The sequence below is a fragment of the Triticum aestivum genome, chromosome 6B (assembly GCF_018294505.1).
Source record: "Triticum aestivum cultivar Chinese Spring chromosome 6B, IWGSC CS RefSeq v2.1, whole genome shotgun sequence".
NCBI classification, from domain to species: Eukaryota; Viridiplantae; Streptophyta; class Magnoliopsida; order Poales; family Poaceae; genus Triticum; species Triticum aestivum.
Genome location: NC_057810.1, coordinates 170,840,627 through 170,860,415, shown reverse-complemented (window position 1 = coordinate 170,860,415; position 19,789 = coordinate 170,840,627). Strand labels below are relative to the sequence as shown.

At 41.9% G+C, this 19,789-nt stretch overlaps 2 long non-coding RNA genes across 6 annotated transcripts; both read right to left on the bottom strand.

The window, feature by feature from the left end:
* Nucleotides 1-9,662: 9,662 nt before the first annotated feature.
* On the bottom strand, nucleotides 9,663-14,318 carry LOC123136406 (uncharacterized). 3 transcript variants are annotated; one of them, XR_006466894.1, is made up of 4 exons: nucleotides 13,708-14,318; nucleotides 13,525-13,637; nucleotides 11,376-13,437; nucleotides 9,663-11,075 (listed from the first exon to the last, which is right to left on the bottom strand). It is a non-coding gene; the product is annotated as an uncharacterized lncRNA (long non-coding RNA). The 3 variants fall into 3 exon arrangements; XR_006466893.1 differs by having other exon boundaries at nucleotides 11,402-13,437; XR_006466892.1 differs by having other exon boundaries at nucleotides 9,663-13,437.
* A 956-nt stretch (nucleotides 14,319-15,274) lies between these two features.
* Nucleotides 15,275-19,275, bottom strand: LOC123136404 (uncharacterized). Of its 3 annotated transcripts, XR_006466891.1 has the most exons (6): nucleotides 19,147-19,275; nucleotides 18,527-18,749; nucleotides 17,637-18,193; nucleotides 17,101-17,231; nucleotides 15,611-15,732; nucleotides 15,275-15,535 (listed from the first exon to the last, which is right to left on the bottom strand). It is a non-coding gene; the product is annotated as an uncharacterized lncRNA (long non-coding RNA). The 3 variants fall into 3 exon arrangements; XR_006466890.1 differs by having other exon boundaries at nucleotides 15,275-15,732; XR_006466889.1 differs by lacking the exon at nucleotides 15,611-15,732.
* Between the last annotated feature and the right edge of the window lie 514 nt (nucleotides 19,276-19,789).

Sequence of the window (19,789 nt, the reverse complement as noted above, 5' to 3'; positions counted from 1 at the left end):
TCGTAGATGTAGTATTATTGTATAGAAAAGAGCAATGCTACATCCACGGGATGTTACGTACGTTTACGTAGACTAGTACTTTTGTCAAAAGTTGATTGAAGAGAAGGGGAAAGGAGGGGCCCACCTCGGTGAAAATCAGGAGGAGACTGATAGAATTAATAGGCAGGTTAGGTAATCCTTCATAAGGGCTTTCATAGATGTAGTATTATTATATAGAAAAGAGCAATGCTACATCCATAGGATGTTACGTACGTTTACGTAGACTAGTATAGTTGTCAAAAGTTGATTGGAGAGAATGGGAAAGGAGGGGCCCACCTCGGTGAAAATCAGGGGGAGGCTGATAGAATTAATAGGCAGGTTACGTAATCCTTCGTAAGGGCTTTCATAGATGTAGTATTATTGTATAGAAAAGAGCAATGCTACATTCATGGGATGTTACGTACGTTTATGTAGACTAGTACAGTTGTCAAAAGTTGATTGGAGAGAAGGGGAAAGGAGGGGCCCACCTCGGAGAAAATCAGGGGGAGGCTGATAGAATTAATTGGCAGGTTACGTAAAAGCGAAGCTGGGCCATTGGATTGAGGATGGATGACATAGATTCTGCTGGATGATGTGTACAGACAAATGCTTGCTTCTGTGCAAAAAGGACCTTCGTCTCTGTTGAATTTGCTTCCTACCTACATTTTGTGCCATCAAACGAGAGCCACACCCGTTTTTCATCTCTCAACTGCTTCCCGACGGCGGCGCTCCAGCTCCGGCGTCACAGCGGCGTGATCTCAACGGTGACCATGGGTGGCGACTGCGACGACCCGTCATTGGACTTGTAAGGCCCCGCTTGTTTGGGAACATAGTAATTTCAAAAAAATCTACGCACACGCAAGATCATGGTGATGCATAGCAACGAGAGGGGATAGTGTGTCCACGTACCCTCGTAGACCGAAAGCGGAAGCGTTAGAACAACACGGTTGATGTAGTCGTACGTCTTCACGGCCCGACCGATCAAGCACCGAAACTACGGCACCTCCGAGTTCTAGCACACGTTCAGCTCGATGACGTCCCTCGAACTCTGATCCAGACGAGTGTCGAGGGAGAGTTCCGTCAGCACGACGGTGTGGTGACAATCTTGATGTTCTACTGTCGCAGGGCTTCGCCTAAGCACCGCTATAATATTATCAAGGAGGACTATGGTGGAGGGGGGCACCGCACACGGCTGAGAGATCAAGAGATCAATTGTTGTGTCTATGGGGTGCCCCCTTCCCCCGTATATAAAGGAGCAAGTAGGAGGCGGCCGGCCAAGGAGGAGGGTGTGCCAAGGTGGGAGTCCTACTCCCACCGGGAATAGGACTCCTCCTTTCCTTGTTGGAGTAGGAGAGAAGGAAAGAGGGGGAGAGGGAGAAGGAAAAGGGGGCTGCACCCCTTGTCCAATTCGGACCAGAGGGGGGGGGGCGCAGGCCTCCTTCCTTTTGGTCTCTCTCCTCTATTCCCGTATGGCCCAATAAGGCCCATATACTCCCCGACGAATTCCCGTAACTCTCTGGTACTCCGAAAAATACGCGAATCACTCGGAACCTTTCCGAAGTCCGAATATAGTCGTCCAATATATCAATCTTTATGTCTCGACCATTTCGATACTCCTCGTCATGTCCCCGATCTCATCCGGGACTCCGAACTCCTTCGATACATCAAAACTCGTAAACTCATAATATAACTGTCATGGAAACCTTAAGCGTGCGGACCCTACGTGTTCGAAAACTATGTAGACATGACCGAGACATGTTTCTGGTCAATAACCAATAGCAGAACCTGGATGCTCATATTGGCTCCTACATATTCTACGAAGATCTTTATCGGTCAAATCGCATAACAACATACGCTGTTCCTTTTGTCATCGGTATGTTACTTGTCCGAGTTTCGATCGTCGGTATCTCAATACCTAGTTCAATCTCGTTACCAGCAAGTCTCTTTACTCGTTACGTAATGCATCATCCCGCAACTAACTCATTAGTCACATTACTTGCAAGGCTTATAGTGATGTGCATTACCGAGAGGGACCAGAGATACCTCTCCGACAATCGGAGTGACAAATCCTAATCTCGAAATACGCCAACCCAACAAGTACCTTTGGAGACACCTGTAGAGCACCTTTATAATCACTCAGTTACGTTGTGACGTTTGGTAGCACACAAAGTGTTCCTACGGTAAACGGGAGTTGCATAATCTCATAGTCATAGGAACATGTATAAGTCATGAAGGAAGCAATAGCAACATACTAAACGATCAAGTGCTAAGCTAACGGAATGGGTCAAGTCAATCACATCATTCTCCTAATGATGTGATCCTGTTAATCAAATGACAACTCATGTCTATGGTTAGGAAACTTAACCATCTTTGATTAACGAGCTAGTCAAGTAGAGGCATACTAGTGAGACTATGTTTGTCTATGTATTCACACATGTATTATGTTTCCGGTTAATACAATTCTAGCATGAATAATAAACATTTATCATGAAATAAGGAAATAAATAATAACTTTATTATTGCCTCTAGGGCATATTTCCTTCAGTCTCCCACTTGCACTAGAGTCAATAATCTAGTTCACATCACCATGTGATTTGACACCAATATTCATATCTGTATATGATTAACACCCATAGTTCACATCGTCATGTGACCAACATCCAAAGGGTTTACTAGAGTCAATAATCTAGTTCACATCGCTATGTGATTAACACCCAAAGAGTACTAAGGTGTGATCATGTTTTTCTCGTGAGAGAAGCTTAGTCAACGGGTCTGTCACATTCAGAGCCGTATGTATTTTGCAAATATTCTATGTCTACAATGCTCTGCACGGAGCTACTCTAGCTAATTGCTCCCACTTTTCAATATGTATGCATATTGAGACTTAGAGTCATCTGGATTGGTGTAAAAGCTTGCACCGATGCAACTCTTTACGACGGGCTCTTTTATCACCTCCATAATCGAGAAATATTTCCTTAGTTCTCACTAAGGATATTCTTGACCAATGTCCAGTGATCTACTCCTAGATCACTATTGTACTCCCTTGTCAAATTCAGAGGAAGTTTACAATAGGTCTGGTACATAGCATAGCATACTTTATAGAACCTATGACTGAGGCATAGGGAATGACTTTCATTCTCTTTTCTATTTTCTGCCGTGGTCGGGATTTGAGTCTTACTCAATTTCACACCTTTGCAACACAGGCAAGAACTCTTTCTTTGACTGTTCTATTTTGAACTACTTCAAAATCTTGACAAGGTATGTACTTATTGAAAAACTTTATCAAGCGTATTGATCTATCTCAATAGATCTTGATGCTCAATATGTAAGTAGATTTACTGAGGTCTTTTTTTTAAGAAATCCTTTCAAATACTCCTTTATGCTTTCCAGAAAAATTCTACATCATTTCTGATCAACAATATGTCACTCACATATACTTATCAGAAAGGCTGTAGTGCTCCCACTCACTTTATTGTAAATACAGGCTTCACTGAAAATCCGTATAAAACTATATGCTTTGATCAACTTATCAAAGCGTATATTCCAACTCCGAGATGCTCCCACCAGTCCATAGATGGATCGCTGGAGCTTGCACATTTTGTTAGCACCTTTAGGATTGACAAAACCTTCTGATTGCATCATATACAACTCTTCTTTAAGAAAACCATTAAGGAATGCAGTTTTGACATCCATTTGCCAGATTTCATAAAATGTGGCAATTGCTAACATGATTCGGACAGACTTTTAAGCACCGATACGAGTGAGAAAATCTCATTGTATTCAATACCTTGAACTTTGTCAAAAACCTTTTTCGACAAGTCTAGATTTGTAGATAGTAACACTACTATCAGCATCTATCTTCCTCTTGAAGATCCATTTATTCTTAATGACTCAACGATCATCGGGCAAGTCAATCAAAGTCCACACTTTGTTTTCATACATGGATCCTATCTCAGATTTCATGGCTTCAAGCCATTTCGCGGAATCTGGGCTCATCATCACTTCCTCATAGTTCATAGGTTCATCATGCTCTAGTAACATGACTTCTAGAATAGGATCACCGTACCACTCTGGTGCGGACCGTACTCTGGAAGACCTACGAGTTTCTGTAATATCTAGATCTGAAGTTTCATGATCATCATCATTAACTTCCTCACTAATTGGTGCAAGAATCACTGGAACTGATTTCTGTGATGAACTACTTTCCAATTCAGGAGAAGGTACAATTATCTTATCAAGTTCTACTTTCCTCCCACTCACTTCTTTCGAGAGAAACTCCTTCTCTAGAAAGGATCCATTTTTTAGCAACGAATATCTTGCCTTCGGATTTGTGATAGAAGGTGTACCAAATAGTTTCCTTTGGGTATTCTATGAAGATGCACTTCTCCAATTTGGGTTTGAGCTTATCAGGATGAAATTTTTTCACATAAGCATCGCAACCCCAAATTCTAAGAAACGACAACTTGGGTTTCTTGTCAAACCACAGTTCATAAGGTGTCATCTCAACGGATTTAGATGGTGTCCTATTTAATGTGAATGCAGCTGTCTCTAATGCATAATCCCCAAAACGATATTGGTAAATCGGTAAAAGACATCATTGATCACACCATATCAAATAAAGTGTGGTTATGACGTTCGGACACACTGTTACGCTGTGGTGTTCCAGGTGGCGTGAGCTGTGAAACTATTCCACATTGTTTTATATGAAGGCCAAACTCGTAACTCAAATATTTTCCTCCACGATCAGATTGTAGAAACTTTATTTTCTTGTTACGATGATTCTCCACTTCACTCTGAAATTCTTTGAACTTTTCAAATGTTTCAGACTTGTGTTTCATTAAGTAGATATACCCATATCTGCTCAAATCATCTGTGAAGGTCAGAAAATAATGATACCCGCCACAAGCCTTAATACTCATTGGTCTGCATACATCAGTATGTATTATTTTCAACAAGTCAGCAACTTGTTCCATTGTTCCGGAGAATGGAGTTTTAGTCATCTTGCTCAAAAGGCACGGTTCATAAGCATCAAATGATTCATAACCAAGTGATTCCGAAAATCCATCTTTATGGAGTTTCTTCATGCACTTTACACCGATATGACCCAAACGGCAGTGCCACAAATAAGTTGCACTATCATTATTAACTTTGCATCTTTTGGCATCAATATTATGAATATGGGTAACACTACGGTCGAGATCCAACAAAACTATTTTCATTGGGTGTATGACCATTGAAGGTTTTATTCATGTAAACAGAACAATAATTATCCTCTGACTTTAAATGAATAACCGTATTGCAATAAACATGATCAAATCATATTAATGCTCAACGCAAACGCCAAATAACATTTATTTAGGTTTAACACTAATCCCGAAAGTATAGGGAGTGTGTGATGATGATCATATCAATCTTGGAACTACTTCCAGCACTCATCGTCACTTCCCCTCAACTAGTCTTTGTTTATTCTGTAACTCCTGTTTCAAGTTACTAATCTTAGCAACCGAACAAGTATCAAATACTCAGGGGCTACTATAAACACTAGTAAGGCACACATCAATAACCTGTATATCAAATATACCCTTGTTCACTTTGCCATCCTTCTTATCCACCAAATATTCAGGGCATTTCCGCTTTCAGTGACCATTTCCTTTGCAGTGTAAGCACTCAGTTTCAGGCTTTGGTCCAGCTTTGGGCTTCTTCGCGGGAGTGACAACTTGCTTGTCATTCTACTTGAAGTTCCCTTTCTTTCCCTTTGCCCTTTTCTTAAAACTAGTGGTCTTGTCAATCATCAACACTTGATGCTCTTTCTTGATTTCTACCTTTGTTGATTTCAGCATCACGAAGAGCTCGGGAATCATTTTCGTCATCCCGTGCATACTATAGTTCATCATGAAGTTCTACTAACTTGGTGATGGTGACTAGAGAATTCTGTCAATCACTATCTTATCTGGAAGATTAACTCCCACTTGATTCAAGCGATTGTAGTACTCAGACATTCTAAGCATATGCTCACTAGTTGAGCAATTCTCCTCCAGCTTTTATCTATAGAACTTGTTGGAGACTTCATATCTCTCAATTCGGGTATTTGCTTGAAATATTAACTTCAACTCCTGGAACATCTCATATGGTCCATGACGTTCAAAACGTCTTTGAAGTCCCGATTCTAAGCTGTTAAGCATGGTGCACTAAACTATCAAGTAGTCATCATATTGAGCTAGCCAAACGTTCATAACGTCTACATCTGCTCCTGCAATAGGTCTGTCACCTAGCGGCGCATCAAGGACATAATTCTTCCGTGCAGTAATGAGGATAAACCTCAGATCACGGATCCAATCTGCATCATTGCTACTAACATTTTTCAACACAATTTTCTCTAGGAACATATCAAAATAAACATATGAAAGCAACAACGCGAGCTATTGATCTACAACATAATTTGCAAAATACTACCAGGACTAAGTTCATGATAAATTAAAGTTCAATTAATCATATTACTTAAGAACTCCCACTTAGACAGACATCTCTCTAGTCATCTAAGTGATCACGTGATCCAAATCAACTAAACCATGTCTGATCATCACGTGAGATGGAGTAGTTTTCAATGGTGAACATCACTATGTTGATCATATCTACTATACGATTCACGCTCGACCTTTCGGTCTCCGTGTTCCGAGGCCATATCTGTATATGCTAGGCTCATCAAGTTTAACCTGAGTATTCCGCGTGTGCAACTATTTTGCACCCATTGTATTTGAACGTAGAGCCTATCACACCCGATCATCACATGGTGTCTCAACACGAAGAACTTTCGCAACGTTGCATACTCAGGGAGAACACTTCTTGATAATTAGTGAGAGATCATCTTATAATGCTATCGTCAATCAAAGCAAAATAAGATGCATAAAGGATAAACATCACATGCAATCAATATAAGTGATATGATATGGCCATCATCATCTTGTGCTTGTGATCTCCATCTCCGAAGCACCGTCGCGATCACCATCATCACCGGCGCGACACCTTGATCTCCATCGTAGCATCGTTGTCGTTTATGCCATCTATTGCTTCTACGACTATCGCTACCGCTTAGTGATAAAGTAAAGCAATTACAGGGTATTTGCATTTCATACAATAAAGCGACAACCATATGGCTCCTGCCAGTTGCCGATAACTTCGGTTACAAAACATGATCATCTCATACAATAAAATATGGCATCACGTCTTGACCATATCACATCACAACATGCCCTGCAAAAACAAGTTAGACGTCCTCTACTTGGTTGTTGCAAATTTTACGTGGCTGCTACGGGCTGAGCAAGAACTGTTCTTACCTACGCATCAAAACCACAACGATAGTTCGTCAAGTTAGTGCTGTTTTAACCTTCGCAAGGACCGAGCGTAGCCACACTCGGTTCAACTAAAGTTGGAGAAACAGACACCCGCCAGCCACCTGTGTGCAAAGCACGTCGATAGAACCAGTCTCGCGTAAGCGTACGCGTAATGTCGGTCCGGGCCACTTCATCTAACAATACCGCCGAACCAAAGTATGACATGCTGGTAAGCAGTATGACTTGTATCGCCCACAACTCACTTGTGTTCTACTCGTGCATATAACAACTACGCATAAAACCTAGGCTCAGATGCCACTGTTTGGAACGTAGTAATTTCAAAAAAAAATCTACGCACACGCAAGATCATGGTGATGCATAGCAACGAGAGGGGAAAGTGTGTCCGCGTACCCTCGTAGACCGAAAGCGGAAGCGTTAGAACAACGCGGTTGATGTAGTCGTACGTCTTCACAGCCTGACCGATCATGCACCGAAACTACGGCACCTCCGAGTTCTAGCACACGTTCAGCTCGATGACGTCCCTCGAACTCCGATCCAGCTGAGTGTCGAGGAAGAGTTCCGTCAGCACGACGGCGTGGTGACGATCTTGATGTTCTACCATCGCAGGGCTTCGCCTAAGCACCGCTACAATATTATCGAGGAGGACTATGGTGGAGGGGGGCACCGCACACGGCTAAGAGATCAAGAGATCAATTGTTGTGTCTATGGGATGCCCCCTGCCCCCGTATATAAAGGAGCAAGGGGGAGGCGGCCGGCCAAGGAGGAGGGCGCGCCAAGGGGAGAGTCCTACTCCCACCGGGAGTAGGACTCCTCCTTTCTTTGTTGGAGTAGGAGAGAAGGAAAAAGGGGGAGAGGGAGAAGGAAAAGGGGGCTGCACCCCTTGTCCAATTCGGACCAGAGGGGGGGCGCAGGCCTCCTTCCTTTTGGCCTCTCTCCTCTATTCCCGTATGGCCCAATAAGGCCCATATACTCCCCGGCGAATTCCTGTAACTCTCCGGTACTCCGAAAAATACCTGAATCACTCGGAACCTTTCCGAAGTCCGAATATAGTCGTTCAATATATCGATCTTTACGTCTCGACCATTTCGAGACTCCTCGTCATGTCCCCGATCTCATCCGGGACTCCGAACTCCTTCGGTACATCAAAACTCATAAACTCGTAATATAACTATCATCGAAACCTTAAGCGTGCGGACCCTACGAGTTCGAGAACTATGTAGACATGACCGAGACACGTTTCCGGTCAATAACCAATAGCGGAACCTGGATGCTCATGTTGGCTCCTACATATTCTACGAAGATCTTTATCGGTCAAACCGCATAACATACGTTGTTCCTTTTGTCATCGGTATGTTACTTGCCCGAGATTCGATCGTCGGTATCTCAATACCTAGTTCAATCTCGTTACCGGCAAGTCTCTTTACGTTACGTAATGCATCGTCCCGCAACTAACTCATTAGTCACATTGCTTGCAAGGCTTATAGTGATATGCATTACCGAGAGGGCCCAGAGATACCTCTCCGACAATCGGAGTGACAAATCCTAATCTCAAAATACGCCAACCCAACAAGTACCTTCGGAGACACCTGTAGAGCACCTTTATAATCACCCAGTTACGTTGTGACGTTTGGTAGCACACAAAGTGTTCCTACGGTAAACGGGAGTTGCATAATCTCATAGTCATAGGAACATGTATAAGTCATGAAGAAAGCAATAGCAACATACTAAATGATCAAGTGCTAAGCTAACGGAATGGGTCAAGTCAATCACATCATTCTCCTAATGATGTGATCCCGTTAATCAAATGACAACTCATGTCTATGGTTAGAAAACTTAACCATCTTTGATTAACGAGCTAGTCAAGTAGAGGCATACTAGTGACACTATATTTGTCTATGTATTCACGTGTATTATGTTTCCGGTTAATACAATTCTAGCATGAATAATAAACATTTATCATGAAATAAGGAAATAAATAATAACTTTATTATTGCCTCTAGGGCATATTTCCTTCACCGCTCCTTCTCCTCTTCTTCAACCCCCCCCCCCCAGTCATCCTCTTAATTTCTAGGGTTCTTGGTCTAGGTCTCGATAATTCTAGGGTTCATGGTCCGGTGGAAAGATTGAATTATTGGTCTTAATTGTGAATACAAATGAGCTCACATGGCGGTCAGATCCCTATTCTAGGATCCGATCTCTCCTTTCTGAAATCAACAAAGGTATGAAGAACAAGGGGGGAACTAGCTGTCAGATCCCTATCTTAGTAGTTGTAAACAATTGTGTGGATTAATTTATCAAATATTTTTACTCTGAGCCTGAACTACAGGGTTGCAATGTTTTGACATCAGCACTTGTAAAAATATTAGCAAGGGAATACCATAAAATTAAGCATATATTTTGAGATGGTCTTCACATACATGCCATATTGCTGTAAATTAGTTAGGTCTGTTGGTCTGTAAATTAGTTAGGTCTGTTGGTAGATGTCAGGGAAAATGGCTGAGTTTGGTACTTTGATATGATGGAGTGACCACAACTTACATTTGGCATTTTGGCTGACTAATGACGAAATGGTAGTGACCCGAACGATTTCTGGCAAATTAGTGATAGAAGAGATGAAACTTATAGGCCCAAAAAAATTAATCATACAACATTGATGTTCTGAACAGAAATATGTGTAATTAGTCTCAAGATGTATATTCTGGACAGAACTGTTGTGTGTTGAACACCTTTCTTATTTGTTCACTCCATTTTTGTTCTACAAACAAAATTAAGCTGAATGTATATCATAATAGCATTGTCCTAAGATGGGATAACTAGAGCTTGGGGTTATGGGTTTCCTGATAAGTAATGGTACATGTGTACTAGTTAATCAGTTATCAGCCACTCCATTTTGTTTACAAATCTCATTCATAGAGTCTATTTTGTGTTCTCTTTTGGTCACGGCGAAATGTGAGTCTGCATTTGTACATTAAGAATAAACTAGTAAATATGCCCGTGCGTTGCAACGGGGTAACCAAATTGCTTAGGTTGTGTCTTCTTCGATTTCAACCACCGTCCAACCAGAACCCGATGTGGCATAACAGCATTTGGATTGTACCGCTATGTGCAGTAGTGGCATGGCATGGCATGTAGATTGTGTCTAGCATAAGCCGGAAGCAAGTATCACAATGTATTTTTCCATCCTCATCATGTGAGTCCTCTAGCACCTTGCTCTCTTACAACAAAGGGAACCTGTTTATAAGAACTCGGATAACCCGAGTACTCCAAAAGTTGTCCTAATTTTTGCATGACAATGGTTTTAAAGTCTGACTACTTATTGGTTGCATGGCAGCATGGACTACCGGTTCTTATAACACACATCTAATATATATTTTCCTTTATTCTGTCAATTATTTCAGTGAGATGCTATCACACTAACATACAAATCAACACTCGCGGGTCATGCTGAATTAGCTTCCAGATACATACAAAATGTAAGTCGTAAAGACAATGGACATATCAGAATCTATGCAAGTGCATAGAGAAATCTGGGAGATGAGTTTCAGTTTTGTCAAGTTTGTTACTTTGTTTGGTGTTAACAGAGTCGATGGACATGCCAGAAGAAAAAACCAAATAGATACAGCAGGTTGATTTCCTACCAACTTGACAATGGTGTGTCATTTTTTCTGCAGTAGATTAACTCGTGAACAATGCCATCCTTGTAATCTGGGAATAATTGAAGAGAATAGTAAGCAAAGTATTCTGCCATCTCGCATGAATAGTAAGAAAAGTAGTTTAACTCCTGGACATTTTTTTCGTACAGTTTGGAAAATGCTTACTAACCGATATTCCCTCTATTCCTAAATATAAGTCTTTTTACAGATTCCACTACATACATACGGAGCAAAATGAGTGAACCTACACTCTAACATAGTCTATATACATCCATATGTAGTTTGTATTGAAATCCCTAGAAAGACTTATATTTAGAAACAGAGGGAGTAGAAGAGAAATCAATATTCTCACATTGAAGATATGAGGCAAGCACCCACCTACAATCTGTCCATCACCCCATTGGAAGCCAAGCTCCCCTTTTGCTCGGTTCCTCACTGCTGCACGTACCGATTAGCGGGGACATATTTTTTTGTCCTATCTACTTTGGAAAAGAAGAGGTAAGGACCTACAGTACTGCAAATCTTCATATTTAAACATATTAACAATCCCTTGTTTTTCTTTCAGAAAAGCAATCCCTGGTTTTATTGTAATTATAGATTATCTTAAAAGCGATTTCTACTTTGTGATTTGTCAAAGCATAAAGAACTGTGTAGAATAAGAGGTCGTATTTCAATGATTTGGATGTTGCATTAACATCGGATAATTACCTACTGCATGTAATAGCTAGTGATCGATGGATGCAAGTTGGTATAACTTTAATGTCAAATGTATAGAAAAATATCCAAAGTCTAGTCCTGGTGCTGCTGCAAGGATTAGATGCTGGCATGCTGTGACTGGAACCAGCAGAAATTATACAAAATGCACAATTTTAAAATTTATGAACTAATTGAGCCTGTTTTTCTCTTCGTGTTGCAGGTAAACAAAAACATATAGATCAAATAAGTTAGATGAACCAGCAGATATTTTATTAGTGAGCTTTATAGATGCAGCAATCAGTAACAGACCATCTCCATGAGCTTTGACTCCATGAATAGTACTTAATACAGGAAAAAGGGAAGGCCAATATTGCTCAATTGTTACTGAAATTTTAAAGGAAATCAAGTGGCACTACAACATCAGGGCATATGTGTAGAACGAAATGCCCATTGATTGCAGTAGAAGACAATTCACTTCATATCCTTTCAGAATAACACATTAACTCTTGGAGCATGTACAACAGAAATGGAACATAAAGCTAACCAAGAATACATATCCATGTGCGCCACTTTCAGAATATATGACATAGTACCTCTGAGATATCTAACTTGTTGTTTCCATGCATTCAAGAAGCACTTAATTACTTTCAGGGATCTTATTACAAATTTAATTTGTTTGATTCAAACTTATGTAGTAGCATGGCATTTTTCTGTGACATCCAAAAAAATATGTTTACATATCAAATAGGCAACACCAGTAATTATTGGTCCAAATAAGGCATGGACAGGTTTGCATCTGCTAAAGAACATTATATTGTTTCTCCTATTCCACAACCTATGACCACATGTAAGCATGGACAGATTCGTGTATATGATAACAGAACAACATGCTCCATGTCATAAATCACAGGCTAGGAGGAAGTGATGCAGATGAGGGTGTATTAGCATACTTGTTAGCAGTTGTGCTTGTCAGCCTAGTGGAGGATGTAGAGGTAGGTGACGGTCTGACGGAGCTTCTTCACCTCGGGTGACTGCACCGCCATGTTCTTAAATAACATAGTATTCTTACAAATATGCAATTCAGAATAGAAAGGTACAATTATCAGGCTCAGTACCCTATTTAGAATAGAAAAACAAATCTTATTAATTGAAAGGTACCTTGTGCAGATATATAAAAGTTCAGTACCCTGTTCCTCCTTTCCAAATCTACTAGACTGCTTAATTTACAAACAAAGAAACCTGTGCTGCTTGCCATGGAAGAGATGGAGGCGGGAAAACAAAACCTTAGAAAACATGATGGTTGTATAACCCCAGAAATGTCAAGGATTTGGTATGAGTGTCACAGGCGGCCAAGCAAATCTGCTACTTATCAACACACACACGCATGCACAGTACATATTGTCAACCAAAGTAACAACAAATCAGAGACATGTGCCTCACGTTGTCCCCACAGTTCAATGGAATGGATTGTATCTAATCATGACATCCAATCAGTGGTTTCATCATCACAAAGAACTCACGAACATGTACAACAATGGAGCAGGTACCTTTGTCTGCTTGGAGCTCCTTGTGTGGGTCATGTTGTGGATGCCCTCCATGGAAGGAAGGACCTGCTGCTGCTGCTCCAGCCCGAATCAAATCAAGGTGGTTAGACCCTACAATCCATCCATATACAATCAGGTATTTGCACTGAAGATGCAAATAGTCCACTGTAGACACTGCAGCAGAGAAGAGAGGGAGCTTCACCAATAGAGCAGAGCAGAAAATCAAATGGAATCCAACAGAGAGAAGAGAAGAAGGAAGACCTGCAGATGGTGGAGCCCTTAAGGATGATGACCTGCAGATGGTGAGGGAACCCCATCACCATCTGGAAGAAGACGGCTTGAGCGACTGGTCCATGGCGATGTTGGATGTGTGCCTGCGTGAGAGAGAGAAGAGCATCAGGGAAGGGGAGGGAAGAAGGGCAGAACCATGGCATCGACACTCACCAGGGTGGAACCTTGACGAGCAGCTCCATGGCGTGGGTCTCCTTGACGAGCAGGTCCGATCCAGGCGCGGATCTTTCCGCCGCCATGGATCTCCCACTCCTCTCCTCTCCTCTCGGGATTCAAGCGGTCGTCGACGGATAAGAGGAGGGGCGGAGCGGATTTTATCCATCGTCGAGGTAGCCACCACCGTCATCATCGCCATCGGTCACCATGGCCCAGCGGCTAGGTCTTCCAGTGCGAGGAGTGAGGGAGGGAGTGAGGGCGGATCTGACCGCTGCCTGAGCTGTCGCGAGGGGAGGGGCGGCGCGGCCATGAAGGCCCGCCTCGAACTACAAGGAGTGCGCGCCGCCGCGCCGGATCCTTCTGTCTCCCGCGCCCGTCCATCGTCACCTGGCTCCGGGGAGCTCCTGCGTGGGTCGCCGCACCGCCCCACTTTTCTCCCTTCTTCTCAACCTCACAACCCAGTCTCTTCTCTGCCATGGATCCGCCCGGGAAGCCGCGCTCCGGCCTTCCTCGCCCCCCGCGTCGCCGCCCACCTCCGGATCCGCCTCCAAGCCCCCGCCGTGCGCGGATCCGCCCCCTACAAGCTCCAGTCGCGCCGCCCATGTAAAAAGGACCGCGTTTTGAATATACCAAAAGATAGGGTCCTTTGTGCAAAATAAAAGCGTTTTTCCAGATCCACTTAAAGAGGGACTGCGGGTTGAATTCAAATAAACTGAAGGACTTTTATGCAAAATCACGCTCGACGACGTACGGCAGAAACCCAATTATCTTTATTATTACTAGTACAAATGGCCGTGCGTTGCAACGGGCGAAAAAAAATTAAACACAACACTTCTTATACCCAATTTTGGCAATCATCAAAAATAAAGTTACACTGACTATCGCATTTTGGGCCATGTAATTTGGACGTGAATAAGACATCATAATCATTTGTCTGACCTACTTTAGCTCGGCACTTTCATCTAATGAAAGAGTTGTGGTGCATGTAATACATCCTAGATAAACATGATATTTTCTATTTATTTTGAGAAGGCGTTTTTCTGTAAATTTGGAGAATATTTTTTCGATTTTTTTTTTTGAAAAATAGAATTATTTTTTTGGAGACGTACATTATCTGGTTGGGAAATTGCACGTTGTTTTTGTGTTCTTATATTTCATTTGCAGATGCACTGATTTTTTTAAATATGAAATTACGCATGATACTACGCACAAGTAAAAGCAGTAGGCTGCTGGCGTAATTGTCCTGACATTGGAGAGTCAAGATCTAGATCAAAATTACATCGTCATATTTTTGTCTAGCCGAAGGTAGATGAAGTATACTCGCTGCTACCACACACCAACATAGAGCAGCAGTGCATCACTTCAGTTAGAGAGGCAAGATGACCAGTGCAACACTTCAGCTAAACAGGTGAGATGAAGTGTTCTAACTGCAGAATTGACATATTATTTTATACAATTCACATGAGCGATAGATCTAGCACCAGCATAGGTGGATCTATAATCATTCTTGTAAAATATGCCTTGACTTGTATCAACTATATAAACTTACTATGCAATGTGGACAGTAAAACCAAAATAACCAACATTGGTAAATTCAACCAGCACATTTAAGACCACTCTCCTCCACAGCTTATTGTTAAAGAGTACAAATCTAGATTTTATGAAAGCTAAAAACTCATGTCATTTACAACCAACAATATCTAATTGGCCCTACTGGGATACATCTAATGAATTATGAGGCACGCTTTCCTTAGCTTCATATCTGAAACTACCATCATGAGCTGCCATCCAATAGAGAAGCTCCATTTTCAGAATAGCACATGTCCTGTTGAGAGAAAATGGAAGTTAGCACCAAGTACATCAATAGTGAAAAAATAATAAAGTTTTCAGAGTAGCTTACAAAATCAATTTGCACAAACATATGGAGATATTACATATCGGTTTTATACTTGAGCCTATGCCAAGAGACCAATTGCGTTAAATACTTTCTCAAATCAATCTGTAAACCCTGGCTGTAAATCACTGTAAAACAAACATAGCTCAATCATAATTTGCACAAAGAAAAAAAGAACCTGCAGCAAAGTAGGTCTAGGCGATGGCTAATGGTCTTTCGGCAAAAGGTCGATGGAGGCAACATTTTGTGTAACAACAACAAAAATTGAAGTTAAAACTCCAACAATTACCTTGTTCATACAATATTCCAGATTTTGCAAAGATGCAATCAGCATGGAGTTCAATGGAACATGGAGCGGTTATAACAATATAGTAAATAGTGGAGTGATAGATAATCTTGAAAAGCTAACAATAGGATGCATAAGCTACTGGATGGGCCCATAGTGGAGTGATCTGGATGTTTCTTCCAAGATTATTTTGTCGGCAAGAGCAGATCAAGGCTTTAATTACTTGCTAGCAGCTAGCTGCACAAACTAAAGATTCAGGCATACAGATCAAAGAAGCGCTTGTTTACCCAATTGCCAAGAGCAGATCAAGGACTCAAATAATTGCTAGCATTAAGTTAATCTGGGGCTTGTTATAGCGAGCTGCACCAACTACTTATTCAAAACGAAGAGGTGCTTGCTTCAGCCTATGCCAACACACAAATTTTCCAATCAAAGCGTTGCTTACTTGCTTGCATCAATTCAAACTGCTACTTGTTGCAGCTACTTTTACAAACGAAATAAGATGGCAAAATAATATAAAGTTTCATCCTATAATTACAAGTGAACTCTGGTTGTAAATCAAATATAGCTACTATAGGACATGATCCACGCTTTCAACAATTCAAGTACGCTCTAGCAATTTTCTAGCTACAGAGTTGAATCCCCACCTTTGTGAAAAAAAACAATTCTTATAGAACCCATTTTATTACATAAAAAGTAACAATCTCAGCTCTGGTTCCTACTCTAAATCATTTTAATTACAAAGTTGAATACGTCGACGACGACTTATTCCTACTCTCGAAGTTTCTCCAAAATCACGTCCTAAATGTTCTGAACTGGGAGAGCAAGAACTCAAATCGAACAAAAAGAGACATATATTCCTCAAAAGAGAAATTTTAGGTGCTTCGCATTAATCCATATAGAAAAAGAGCAACAATTTAACAACCATTTGAAGGCACCGCCCATAACTTGCTCAGGCTACTGTATAGTGTGCATTGTTCTGGAGGCCATGATCCACCCACAACAGAATCCCCGACCTTTCTTGCCCCAAAACCAGACAGAATATTATGCACAAAATTATCCAAATTGCTACTAAAAGCTACCAGCCAATAGCAAGAAGAACATTAAAAAGTAAGTAATGATGGTCGATGGTAGAAAGGAACAATGCAACATTCCTGCATTACTATTACAGCCCCTCAAACTATAAGTCTTCAATGAAGAGTATAATCACCTGCAGCACAACTAAACATATAGATGTGACCAATCTTCATGCCCGCTGCGTGGAACTTCTTTAATTGGAGTCGGAGCTGCTCCCACAAATCTTCACAAAGCTCTTCAAAATTTTCATATGTTATGGTGCCCCTGTAAAAAAATGGCATGCATGTAAACATGTAGAACTTGCACATTTTTTCTGGTCATGATTTAAGATTACATTTTCACTATATAATGAGAAGGGAGAGCTGAAAGCATGAGATGGGTAACAAGATCAACCATAACATAGCAAAACAGGCTTGTGGCAAATATAAAAAATGAAAAGCTAAGAAGCCAGCATGAATTAGTCTTGCAAGCTCCACACAATCATGAATACGCAAAGAAGATATCGTATAATATGGGTCACAAAACTCAAGATAGAATGTGAGCATGGGCACAAAATCACCTCACAAGAAGAATTTCTGTAACTCATGATTGCTATCATATTTTTATCATAGTAATGATGCTTTCTGAAGCAACCAAGCTAGGTGCATGAGTAACAGAGAGAATCAGTACCTCAGAGAATATTAGTACTTCGGAGCCATGTGCCTTTAACTTGGGAAGACATTTATCTAACAGAACCATCTTTTCCTGTAGAAAGGGAAGTAATTTTCCTCATCTCAAAGAAAAGAATCATTTTTTCCTGTAGAAAGCATCAAGCCTTGAGGAGGCGCACCAAGGACGATGCCCTTGAGCTGCTTCAGGACTCCAAGGAGACCGCTAATACTGCAGTCTGCACCACGGTAGGGGAGGGCCGATGCCGGTGGAATCGTTGGGACGCACAACAGACTCAAAAATTTACAAGTCACGTAGTTTTACATATTTTTACTCACTACTGGAATAAGCGAATCATGAAAATGTACTCAAAGACTAAAACTGAATTCTATACACCAAATATAATTTTCAGGATATTCTAGTTTATTTAAATTGTGTGCCGCAATCATCTCCGTCCTCATTGCCTCCTCTACATCTGCCAATGTCCTCGAATCCTTGGCGTCCATGGGGATCCAGTATGTCCTCCTCATCGCGTCCGGCCATCATGCCCAAGACCTGCTACATGTGCCATAGAGCTCCTGAAATTTCAAAATCAATTAAAAAAACTAAACATATATGTGGATTCAACGAAAGATGTCTTCGCTTGTGCTCTACGAATAAGTGATCGAGGTCTTGGCTGTTTTGTACAAAGAACACAAAGTCCTGGTAAATGATTTACAATAATGTAGCATGACGTTCAGCTTGTTTGGGCAAGTGATGTTCAGTTTGTTCAGTTTGATCTTACCAAAAAGATCAACGTAATTCAAGACATGGGAACTCAACCAAGAATACATTGGTGCCTATCAATACGTCCCAATTGGATTTTGCCTTAAATCAGTGCAGGGGTGGCAGGGGAGCGCATGTGTGTGTACCTGTGCGTGGTTGTGATAATCGGTTCAGACGAAGTAGTGTCCTCACCGGCGTTACGGAGGAGGGACTAGGTGGAGGAGCTGTGTTCCGTGGATAGCACACGCTCAGCCGTCAGGACAGCACCCAGCCGGACCATCTTGGGACGACAGAGGGAGACGGGGAGCAACTGCACGACGGAAAAAATTGGGAGCCCAGCAACACATTGGAAATCCATCAAGAGTTGGCCTGTAGTGTTGGAGCATATAGTCAATGTTCTCAAGATTTTGCAGATTCAACTTCTGAAGCAAAATCATACAAAAAGTGAATCATTTTACACATTATGAACATTCAGAAGCAGATAACAAACGTCTCATGCATCTGTTCACTGCTGCTAAAATTGTATCTAACTAATAGTTGAGTAAGTCACTAGAGAAGTTGTTATGTATATTGAACATGTACTCAAGCACTCATGAAGAATCTTCTATACAAAATTAATCAGGCAAGAGCATGCCCATGCCAGTGAATTCTCAGACGACCTGGAGGTTGCTATTGGCGACGGGCTGAACTTGTGAAGGGCATCTCTAGCAATTATCAACGACATGGCATACTTTTTTGCGAGGAGGAGAGGAATCCTGACACAAACCTGATCTGATGACCGGAGCCGCCGTCGGACCAGCAGCAGGTACCCACGCAGTCCCTATTCTCCCTTCTATTCTCTCCATCTCACCTCGTCTCCCTCCCTTGTATCTTCTTCCCAGAAGACCTAGTCGCCACTGATGGGGTCATGTACCTAAGGTAGGGTCATGCACCTGATCTAAGTACCTTACCCAAGGACACCCTTAGAAGAGGTCACCTTCCAGTCGACCAACGAGGGACTCACTCGACTGACTGAAGGACTCGACCACGAAGACTCACTCGACCACCAGGAGGTCAAGAGGCACTCTGCACTGCAACGGCCTGTAATTAAGTGGACTTTATGATAGTAAAGACACTTTATGTGGGGCGTTATCAGTAACGCCCCAGACTTAACTCACCTTAAACCCTCTCCTACGTGGGCTGGCTGGGGTCCTGGCGCACTCTGTATAAGCCACCCCCCTCCACAGGCAGAGGGGTTGGGCACCTTGTAACTCATATACTCATAATCCACTCGACCGCCTCCGGGCTCCGAGACGTAGGGCTATTACTTCCTCCGAGAAGGGCCTGAACTCGTACATCCTTTGTGTTTACAACCTCTCCATAGCTAGGACCTTGCCTCTCCATACCTACCCCCCACTCTACTGTCAGGC